General features: G+C 34.0%; 1 protein-coding gene across 1 annotated transcript in view; it reads left to right on the top strand.

Moving 5' to 3' along the window:
* The first annotated feature begins 7,747 nt into the window (after positions 1-7,747).
* LOC106711534 (homeotic protein antennapedia) overlaps positions 7,748-12,331 on the top strand; it is a 159,273-nt gene continuing 154,689 nt past the window's right edge. The window contains exon 1 of the mRNA XM_014503873.2: positions 7,748-8,207. The gene's annotated coding sequence lies outside the window, so the exon portion shown is untranslated. The remainder of the gene's footprint in view (positions 8,208-12,331) is intronic.

Here is a 12,331-nt window from a genome sequence, read left to right on the forward strand (position 1 = left end):
CTACTATGCTCTAACTCACGCTAGGATTCCATCAAAACGATGTAATTGTCTGTTAGGCACCGCTTTACTAAAACTTTGTCGATTCCGTAAGACATTTTTCGCTCAACTTCATCAATCGATTGGACTTTTTTCTATTTTGTTCTACCATTAATAATAGCGGCGCAATCTCTCAAAAGAAATCTATTGCTGACCTGTATTATTGTCATAGGGATATTTACAGCGCTCATTTATTTGTCGCTGTCCCCTCTTATTTTCCGTTTGGGGCCAATCTGATAGAAGACTGTTGAAAATTTTTCGTAAGCAGCAATACATCTTGCCGCGAGTGCTATCTCTGGGCGAACATTCGACGGCCACCCCTACACTGCGATCATAGAATAAGCAATGTCACAGATGTATATTTATGTATCACGCTTAATTTAATTATTTATTGATTGGCGATAAATATAAAACAATCAATTTGTTGGCATGTTTTATAACAAAGGTCTAATGATGGCTACGTTTGTTGTTTTTTAAAAATATTATTTTTTCCAAGAAAGAACTACGACTAGGCACTATTTCAAAAATGTTTTATTTGTTTATAACCCAATTCAGACATCATCCAGTCGCAAATTTGTACCCAATTTTTACTCTTTATTTTATAGTGCCTTCTACGGATACCAATATTCTTAATTAAAGTTACCAGTAATTATGAAAAAATTAAAATGTCGCTTCTCCGAACTTGTGTACTCTATGCCTGTCTCCGTGCGTCGCGCCCCGCGCTCGCCATTCCAGCTAAAACCACTTGTGCCAATTTTCTCAGGGACTTCTTCCATTTTACTTGAGCTCCCACAGCGACCGAATTCAATGGCGTATTAACACTTCTGTTACAATATAATTTTACCGTTATTCTTATTGGCATACAGCGCATTATTCCTTGCACCCCCTATTACTCATGTGACATTATGGCGTTAAATGGAATCAGACATTTTGGGATAAGCTTATGGGTCTGATCATTTTTCTTGCCACTTTTAAGATTGTAATAAGATTTGAGTATTGTTTAGCTTGTTAGAAATAACAATTGTTTTTCCTTATAATCATTATGCTACTAGTAAATATTAAATAGTATTTGTGACAAGACTGCGAAACTACAAACCTTGATAGGCGCAAAATTAACAATTCTTAGAACTTCTGTGTATATGCCAATTATGGTTAGGTCTCACGACAAAAAATGAAATGCGTCAGATATGAGTCAGTGCACTCATTTTACCGGTTCCTAGCAACTTGTTTCTTGTCATGTAGGTAAATAATTTGGGGGCGTCATAACTCGAGGTCGGGACCTAAGGCCGCGTCCACACCGCGCCCGATAAATCACGCCTGTCGGGATCAGGTGACACCACCTTCTTTATGTTTTTTCCCAAGCCATTTTACGGGAAAGATAAAAATCTTTACATATTTTGACGCTGGTTTAGTGGGCTCATTCTCAAATTACGCTCGTCCATTATCTAATACTAAGAAATTTGAGTTCTAAGAGGCAGCGCGAGTCGGACTATTTTCTTTACCTAATGCTACGACTTTATACGGTTTCTTCATTTTTTTATATTATGATTTCTGGAAATATGCTTTTTCTTATTTTAATTCAGTAAACTTTTTTGCAGTCAAATTCATTCTTGTGTCATTTACAAGGTCGTCGGTTGGACATTGCAATAAAATGGTAGGTACTTAATACAATTTATCACATTTTTTATATGATAGTGACATATGCTCGGTTAACCATAGTGGCTTGTTTTAATGGATAAGTACTGTATTAGCTTGTACGTGATCTATAAAAATCTCCACATCACTGAAAAAAATCTTTGTTTGGATACAATGAAGAGATATAAAAATGACCTAATTCTTTTCTCATTTATCCTCATTTGCAAGCATTTTTCCACACAAACAAATTATAGATTCTTCCAATGACACAGTGTTTCAATAACATATCCAAAATAAAAGAAACTAAACTTTACGGCTATGCAGTTATGCTTTAAATTGCTTTGTACGTGGTGGCATAATAGAACTACGTCGAAATGAATACACAACATACGTTATATCAAGAGAATCGTTCGCTTAAAACAGTCGTAATGAAACTGTAAAGATTTTACAAAAGTCGTTCGTGGAAAATTCTTGTGCGCTTTTACGACGCACTGAATACACCACAGAAGCGTTGCAGCTTTGTACACAGCCAGCAATGTATTAAACATTAGTAGATACAGAAAAATAGCGAGGCAACTGACTGGCGTATACGTAGCCCACACCGCAGCGGGCAAAACGAATATATATTACTTTTCCGAAGATTTAGGAGTGTTTGGACCGAACAATAATGTCCGGCTTTTGTGGAAAAAGATAGATGGCAATGCATAGGTTACATGTTGCGGAGATTTTCCTTTTGCGAACAAATGAAACTTCAGCCAGAAAAGCGTTAGGGGCCGTTATTAATTATATTTATGTTCATACTCAACCTTTTGTGAGGAATATGGAACGAAATAACATTTCTCGTCCTTAAATAAGAAAGAAGAAATTTGAATTACGTACAACATAATGAAAACTAAATTATTTGAATAATATCGTAATTCAAATATGTATAAACAAGCATTTGCTAGACTAGACCTATGAGCAATTCTATCTTTTTTCATCAATAGTACCTAGTTGGTACAAAACGTTATGCCAATAACATTTTGTAGAAAAAAGTTTTTTTCAAACGTTATTAAAAGGGCACAGGTTCGTATAAACGAGTATTTTATTTATAAATTTATCCGAATACCTTCTGAACTACTCATAAATTACTCTCAAATGTCATCCGGTTCGTTTGCATATTCTGTAACATTATCTGTATTGACTCTCAAATGAATTTCATACCCCATTTGTGTCTTTTTCTCTACATTTTTCATATTAAAACAAAACTATAATTGTACAATTTATTCGAAAAGGAGTTCTTTAGTTCAAATTTGCATATATTTGTTTTCTATATATTCGTCGCATCCTGTTGTTTATGGGGAACGAATTCGGCTTCTGCTAACTCACGTATTGGAAAGTACGAAAGTTTGGTACGAAAAAGTAGGACTAGTGTTTATATCTGTGTGTCTATAGGTTTCTAGTACTTATAGGTAGGTTATATGAAATGCAGTGAGGAATGTGTGAGTTTGATAAATAGTTATGTGGATGAAATATCTTTTTAGGTAGGTACTAATTACAAACGATAAAACTAACATATCTTTATAACGCTAACGTTTTGCAACAAAAATTGTTTATGAGTGTAAAATTTTCCATACCAATTTTCGTCGTCTTAAAAATTATTACCGATCTAATAAAACGGTCTCAACAAAGGGTCCCGTTTAATTTAAAAAAGGTCCCTTTACATCTGCTCGTACCCACTTCGGAGTTAGCTCATAAAATGACTTACGGACATTTCACTAACAGCAGATTCCGAGAGGCGCTCCGACCTAATTTATTGGATTTGCGCGTAATTTGCCACCTGTAGAATGATGCGCTGAATGAATCGCGTGTTTATGATTCCTATTGCCGCTGTTATACTCAATTTGATTATTAATTTAACAATCATATATCTACAATTCATTTAATTGATAGACTTTTTTTACGTAAATTGTTATTTGTTTTTCAAGTATGGAATTTTTATTAGTGTATTTTTTGTCCGCAACGTTTATTTATTATTTTTATTTTGTATTTTTTGAATCAAATTATTTTTTTTCTACAAATTATTTTTTTTTTTTGTAAAAATTTACATTTATCTTGATTACTTAGTAGAAAGAAATAAATTTTAATTATATTTTCACGAAAATAAAATTATAAAAAATAAATTTATCATTTTTTAATGTGTAGGTACTTTATAGTAGTGTCATAAAGAAGAAGTCAATCTGCAATGTTGTTTCAATAAGTATTCATATTTTTAATTAATAAAAATTAATATTAGCCTGCGTTCGACGGCGCCATGCTCTCGACTGCCGCTGCTGCTCCCAGCCCATTGCCGCGCGAACCGCGGCTACGCCCATAAACATGTCACTTCGGTCGGTATCAAGCGATTTACGACTTCTCACTCTAACACACCCATAACTCAGACAAACAAAAGGGAAAGCTATATTTTTATCGCCCCATGCGAATAGTTAAACACACACACAGGGAAAAGAAATGAGCTAGTACGCAATTTAACAAAGTAGTACAAACAAAATTAACAGATCAAACACTACGACTTGTGATTTTATTTTAATTTCCTTGCACTCATTATGAAATACTTCTTTTACATCATAGATGCAGTTACTTTATCTTTATATTCAGTATAATTTATACCAAGTGACTTCTTGATGCAGTTTCTTCAAATATGGCTATACTACGCAGCCTTGTCCTCGTGGTGTCACCGAGCCCGCTACAATCGTGCTCGGTTCTAGCAAAGCGTCGTATATCTTCGTCCCTTTCTAACACACAATTCCCAGATCGTAAATCTGGAAATGGCCGCATGTAGGTTACGCTCGTCGTCGGCGCAATTCCAGTGGGAGCGCATAAAGTATAGTTTTCTCTGTTTTATTGCCCGTTTTACTGCGCGATAAAGGAGACGGGAGTATATCGGGAAATCAGCTGTTTAGAGCATGCTTTAAACGCGCTCAGGAATGTGGCGGACGAAATGTGCTGTGGCATCGCTTTGAATGTTGCTCTACTTTGGATTTTTTAAATTTAGTATAAAAATTACTACTAAGATGAATATAATAAGTGTATTTAATATTTTTATTATAACATTCACACATGAATACACTATGAGTGGGTGACCAAAAAATAAATAATTTATCTGACATCTTTTTGTTTTTATCTGGGCTATTCGTCAGGGTGAGTGGGACTCGGAATATTTAGCGGTCAGAACCCGTCTTTCTCTTCGCGCCAGTGGTCCCAGAGCACGATTTGAGGAGGTGGGGGACGCCATGTGCGCCTACGACGTTTACGAGGTTAAAACCAAAGCGTTACTGGTATACATTCAAATAGAGAGTTTTTTATTAACACCAAGTGTCAATCATACAATTTTAAATTTATTCTCGTAATGAAAGTGACAGTATGCGCTAAGCCTGATAAGCCTGTATGTGTTTATTATTGCGTCATTAAGTTGTGATTTATAGGTGTTAAAAATGAATATTGTCATCAAAAAAACTTCGCTTTATTTTATGAAAGTCAAAATGCGAGTCAGGTTTCAATGGTATTTATGGTCCCAATACTGTAACTGCAAATCACGAGAAATTGGTGTATGTCAAACCAATTGTGATCCATGTAACCTAAACGATTCATTCTTGATTCATAGTCTTCCGTCACGTGTCATAGAGATATACTTGCTAGTAAGGATTTTGATTTTTAAATTAAAAGTTTTATTATGTTCGCCAGTTGATTTTCATGTATGTATTATGGTTTACTATAGAGCTACTGATTTTATAGCTATTCCTAAGTTTCTGTTACTAATATGTACATATTTTGACTATTGTAGTAAAAACAGTAATTATTTTTACTCTTACAATACATATGTTATGTTTTAACTGCTTGTAATTGACACTTTAACACTTGGCATGTAGTGTAATTTTGGTAGTAGTTGCAAACTTGGCATGCAGTGCTAAAGGTAAATAAGTAAAAAGTCATATTGAACCTATAAACATCAATTTTCAAAAACATTTTAAATGGCCAAACAAATTATTACCAAAATCAAACAAAGCATGGAGGAGAAACGTATAAACACCAATATATTGTTATGTAGAAGCTATATGTTTAAGTACTGTATTTTAATGTGTTGACTAGTTTAGTTCTAAGCATTCCGTTCTATCCCGAGGGAATAAAAAATTATAATTATAACACATTTATTCAATAAAATGTTTTAATGTAACTTGTAACTCACCTTTTATGTCTTTACTGTCCATTTTTTCTACAAATTGTAGGTAATAAATCAAATGCTTTTTCTACTGTCGGGACTAAAAACAATATGTGTATTGGTTATAATTATAAAAAAAAACTAAATAAAATGAAATAGAAAAGATCTTGAACTCGTCTTGGTAACAGATGCCATGGCCGAAAATGTGTTGTGCGCACCAGTTTCATTCATCTCACTGAGATGACAGTTGTACAGAGTGGGGATGGCAATATGGCTGCCCAGCGAGCCATGCTATTGGTTAGTCCCCATCTGCTATTTGGGTGATCATTTATTGCTTGTTGTTATGTCAGAGAGATTGGTCGCTTTTGTGAAGGTGTTGTAATACTAAAGTTTTATTATCTATTATTTAGATAAGTAAATTGAAAAATAAAAAGATAAATGTTTAATTTTCGTAAAAACAACATTTTATACTTCAAAAGTAATATTCAAAATGTACATATAACATTCTCTATTCAAATATCGAAACTATCTATTTAAAACAATTAATGATTTTTGCACTGTAGTGAAAATTTTTCCATTGAATAATTTAATTAAAGATCCTCTCTTTTTCCTCTGTCTTTTGGAAGGGATACCGGCTGTTTGCAGGTCTCTTAAGCTGAGAATTGTTTAGAATAATTTCTTGGAACAATACCTAACGCTAAGTTTCGCCATCATTGATGTTGATACTACACATAGACCTAAAAAACCTATTAAAAGCATAAGTTGTGGTGTTCACTTAATATAAGGTAACCTATTTGTTTTATTGTATCCTTTAAACATTTTAAAGTTGACCTATTTCAGGCCTATTCCCTTTCCTTCCTTGGGAAGGGGAATTGGACTCTGCGGAGCGTCTCCTCCATTATATACTAAGACTTTACTGTCTTTAAGACTTTACTTTACTGTCTTTTTCTTTATTAAATGTAGGCTACGCATCGACAACCTGTACGATATATCGATATCGCACCGGTCGCTTCACTATTTTAACGAAATCAGTCGCTTCTTCGTTTGCCACTTATACTTAAAAAAGATATCAATAATGGCTGCTAGGCAACCTAAACGTAACTACACTTTTCATGTCTTAAGTAGAATCTGATTCAGAGATTTTCCACCTTTCAGCATTTTTGTTTTTTTCTTGATTTTTCTGTTTTACTGGTAAAAACATAAAAAATGATAATTTAGTTGAGTTTGGAGTGTGTCCCGCTAACTCCAAGTGTGTGCTTGTTAATCAGCGTTCGATCTTATGAGTAGAGTAAGAAATTAATACTTTAAATCTGATTTCCCTGGTGGTTTCTGAAATCTTCTGTTGCAGACTTTCTTTTCAATATTTTGTTATGATGGGGATCTACCCCAACTTACTCGCGACTTCGTCCGCGCGTAATTAAAAAGTCTCAAATAAATATAGCCTATCTCACCCACGGATAATGGTGCTAAGAATGTCCCAACAGTGTAAGAATTTTTGACGTCGCGTCGGTTCTGAAGTTTCGGAATCTATTCAATGCAAACAAATGCATACAAACTATGTTTTTGGCGCAGAGACAGATTTTTGTAACGAATAAACACGGTAAATTGTTTCTGATACGTACTTAAGAAGAATAAATTGAAATGATAATATCTTTTTTTTGGATTATTTTTTATTGGTGTAAAGGCTGGCAATGAATACGATGTTACGAAAATATTTTCGTTGTTTTGTAAAAATTGCTTCTTTTCACGAAATCGTGTTAAACAAATTTAATCGTGGCGAAGTAGAGCAACATTCGAAGCGCCCGTAGTGCTATCAACGTCTGGTGCATCGCACGATACACGAAGAAACTTTACGAGGCCGCACTCGGCGGGCTCGGACGGCTCGGACGGCCACTGCGATACGATTCCATCGCGCTGCATCCGAACTGTTCAATTAATCGCAACGATTAACGTTGTCTTTGTACGTCAATGGTGTCGGATTAAAGGGGGTCGGGTGTCGCTTGGCGAGTCGCAGATTTAGTGCGGCGTCGCGGCGCTCGTGGGTCGTGGGGGGAGGCGTCGCTCGTAAAGCATCGGCCGGCACTCGAGTGACGCGCGTCACGGCGACAACGCGTTGCGTAACCGACCAGGGACCGCCGTAAACAACGCGACTTGCATCGCTCTCGTTACCACCTGGCGCCGCCACGTGCGCCATCACTACCGCGCTTAGTATTGCGCTCATGCCGCCGCTAAAACGTTGACACGTGACTCGTCCGAGTGAACTGACTCTGTGAGTTGTTGTGAGGGCATGTTATGGCGCGACTCTGCTCGCCGTCGGTGAACAACCGGCCGGTTTAAGGTGAGTTTATTGCCGATTTACGGCACCCGAGCCGGCCCGCTCGGGCCCAATTTCGCAACTTTTGTTTGGCGGACAAACTTTTCGCGGGTCGAATGTCCAAACGATCATCCCTAACTGATAAAGTTGCTAATCTACTTAGAACAAGCGTAAACAGTTATATCTAACGCTACTTACATTTTGTAACTTTCCTTAACACGAATGTAAACATTAACTTAAAAAAAGTTTTTAATTGTGACGAAAAAGATAGAGTAAGTTGTTGAGTTCTTTTTCAATTTTACAATGGAACAACAAGTACCTAATTTACTATGCATAAGACAGTTGAAATAAGTATTAAGTACCTACTTAAGTAATAACATACATGTATGTAAAATAAATACTCATAATAAAAAATATTAACTCAACTCCCTCAAATGTATATAGCAAATTTTTCAATATTTACCACACAATTTTTCCTACACATTGCACTAAGTAATGCTGCAACCGCAATTTACCTACCTTAATAATAAATTATTACTGTAAATGTAAAATATTCATTTTTACAAATCTACAAATAGTAATATGTTATATATAATTTTTTTAAATCTTTTGTACTTTATGTGTAATAAATGAAACATAGAAAATTATGTTTCAAATATTCACTGTAACACTTTGTTTTACTTTTTAATATCATCAATATATTGATATTTACATCATATTTTGCAACTAATAACAAAAAGATACATAACTTTGTATCAAAAAAAAATGCTTATCTAGTAGGAATAATAAGTAGTAAATAGGTACCTACTAAAATAAGTCCCAGATCTGGCCTTTAGCTAAATTCACGTAGGTATAGTAGTTATAATCAATATAATATTTTAAATCTGAGAAAGAAATTTGCTTAAATTTTGTCATTTAACTGTACGGTTTTAAGGTTCAAATTCCAATGTTAAATTCCTCCGCTCACGGTATATCGGGCACGGAAGAACATCATTTTATTACGGCCTAAACATGAGGTTGTCAGATTGAAGAAACATTTTCTTTATTAAAATACTAATAAATTAGTATGTATCATATCCAATATTAACACATGTCCATTTTCTGTACAGCCGTGAACTTTTATATAGGTATCCAGTATTGTCAAATCCAATATTAATGGTCTAAAGTCAGTTTTAATGGAAGAAACGTTTAAGCTGAAAATATTGATTTCGGTATATTCTTATTAGGAATTAAATAAGATGAAATAAAATTGAACATTTGTTTTATATTTGAGTACCAAGGGCCTAACGGTTATAGTGGAACGGATGGTGAAATATGAGATCGTGAATTCGAATTCGTCACAACACTAACATTTTAGAACAACCTATTAGCACAAGATGAATCTTTTCAATAACAAATATAATCAATTAAACCCTTAAAAACATTTAGATTTTGAATTATAGGTTCTTTGGTTAAATGTTTGGTGACATTTTTGTTTCTAAGGAATTATTCTCAATTTTGACATATCCTACTTTTAGTAAAATCGGTATAATAATTTCTTCCTTCAATCGGTCCATTTTTCACAATAAAATTATAAGTAGAATAAAAGAAATAATTATTAAGACAAGTTGAATTCAGGGAAAATCATATTATATTAAACCTTGGATAGTCACAATTATAATCCAGAAATTGCTTAACCAAAGTAGTTCAAGGCGGATAATAACAAGGATACAAGAGCGTAGGCGTCCATTTTGAATTCCTCTCATGCGCAGAACCATATTTGTCTTTTCACATCACCCTGTTAGTTAGATCTCAATCTATGCTTATTCAGTGATGCCGCGGGTTTTGTGTAATTTTTGCCTCTCTACATGAATCATAGCTTGTATAAATTACGTTTAATATTTTATACTGGATCTTGACAAGATGCTTTTTATCATGAATGTAAGAGCCGGTTCTTCTAACAGCAAATACTCTGTGACTAAGGCGTTAGGAAGTTGATGCAATAATTCATATCTTTATTTCTTGACTTAACCTTATTTCTTCATGTTGCTGTTCATAAATGATGGTTCAAACATTGAATACTAAAATACTTTGTTATAATATGAATGTGATAATAAATGTATTGGAATGGTTAACAATGAAATTGCCATGGTTTAACATGAATGTGACTTGAAAGTTTCATTTATTTTGCAGCTCATCGTTCAGGACTGTTTCCTTGAAACTGAAAGATTCTAAACGGTAATTTCTTGGCCTTTTCAGTTAGCTAGTCAGCTAATTTGTTGGGCGATTGACTCAATGAAATTATAACTTAACACAGATATACTCTGATCATAATTTTCTTAATCGGCAATACTTAGGTTTAATTATTTTTTAATTCCGATATGACCAAGTATTTTTTTATATGGTAGGCACGCGACCTGTGCTTGTAGACATCGGCAAATGTGGATTCTTTGCCTACCTTTAATCGAAATAGGAGGGGGGCCCAGGAAAGAAAATATTTCCCTTTCCTATGCGTTCCATCCTCCGTCAAATCCACTGCCCCTATCCATCCTTACTTTATAAGAAAAGGGTGGGAAGGGAAAGAGGACTAAAATTAGGCCTCCGGCAGCACATCTCATCAGACAAAACGCGGAATTGCTTCCACTTCACGCTTGTCTTCTGTGTGGTCGTGGTACTTCAACAGTGGAGCCAGACATTCGTGCAACCGATGTTGTTGTTGTTGGCATCTATCACTGTTAAAAACATGTTTAATAAAGAAATGTTGTGAAATTCCTACTTTATTATGTGATCTTACGATGAATATTTGATGTATGAACTGTAAAGTATTGGGATTGGCATGTCTTAAAAAGACAAAAATCCCAAAAAAAAAAAAAACAGATTAAAAAAAAAAAAAACTGTAAAGTAAAAATTCAAAATTCAAATTTATCGAGATAAGTTAAGCACTGAAATAAATAACATTTGAAACCATTTATTTTTATTAGGCGGCTTTTATGTATGTAGTTTAAATATGCCTACGCAGTTCAACTTTAAATTATGATAATTTATTTTATAAATGATAATTATAAGCGACAATGTTTCATTAAACATTTTGAAAATACTTATCATCTTTGATAATAAACAATGTTGGCAATATAATTGTTAATATGGGTTTCCATAAAATCATGTTGTCAGTCCTTTCATTCTCTTTGTAAAACTTATAGAAAATATAATGCTTTATTCTGTTTAAGTTACACAAAATTGCCAATATTGACTAGGATTTTGTTGAAGTTACGTTACACAATATTGCCAACACCGATTAGGATTTTGTTAAGGGTAGGTTACACAATATTGTTGATATTGACTAGGAAGTATCAAAGCAACTTATAGATCTAAATTAAAAAAAATATGATAAGAACCAGTGATAAAAAAGACATTTAAAAGTTGTCTGATATGTAAAAAATTCGTTACCGAATTAACATATAAAATGTGATAATAAATTCGAGACATACATTTCTTATCGCAGACTTGTGCCGACAAAGGTGTAGAATAGAGCAACTTTTGCACAAATTAAAAAATTAAAACAGTTAACCTCGAGGCTAGTTTACAATTGTATTTGGGGTCATAAATTATCATCTTAATAAGTTAATGAGTGGCGATACTTAAGTTTTTGTATGCTGGCTAAACGGGCAATGTCAGACTGCACCCGTTACTACCCTATATGTCCACAGAGTAGCATCTGCCTATTTCGAAATTGATTACAATACATGTTTATTTATCATCTGACTACATATGTGGACCTCCACTGATGGTCCTTTTAGCTGTCATGAGCTTACTTTGTAGCAGAAAAATGCGAGTTTTTAAAAACCGAATTAGAATTTTAACATTTACAACTCAGACTAAAATATACAACTGACTTGAACCTCTGAAAGTTCTCTGCTTTGCCTGTGTATGATCTGTTTGAATTGTGTATGACTAACGAGATTATTCAAATATTTTAAGATTTGTTTTACAAAAAAAAATAAGAGCTAATGTCGTTAACGTTTGGCTTTGGGTTCTAAAATTTTGACTACCACATTGTCATTAGTTTTGTAGACATAAATCAACTGCTCGATTTGTGATTTATTGGAATAAAATAAAAGTATTCATTTTTTAATAACGTGAACTGAGAACATCAGTAGGTGAAAGCGATC

This window comes from Papilio machaon, chromosome 9 (assembly GCF_912999745.1).
Source record: "Papilio machaon chromosome 9, ilPapMach1.1, whole genome shotgun sequence".
Lineage (NCBI taxonomy): Eukaryota > Metazoa > Arthropoda > Insecta > Lepidoptera > Papilionidae > Papilio > Papilio machaon.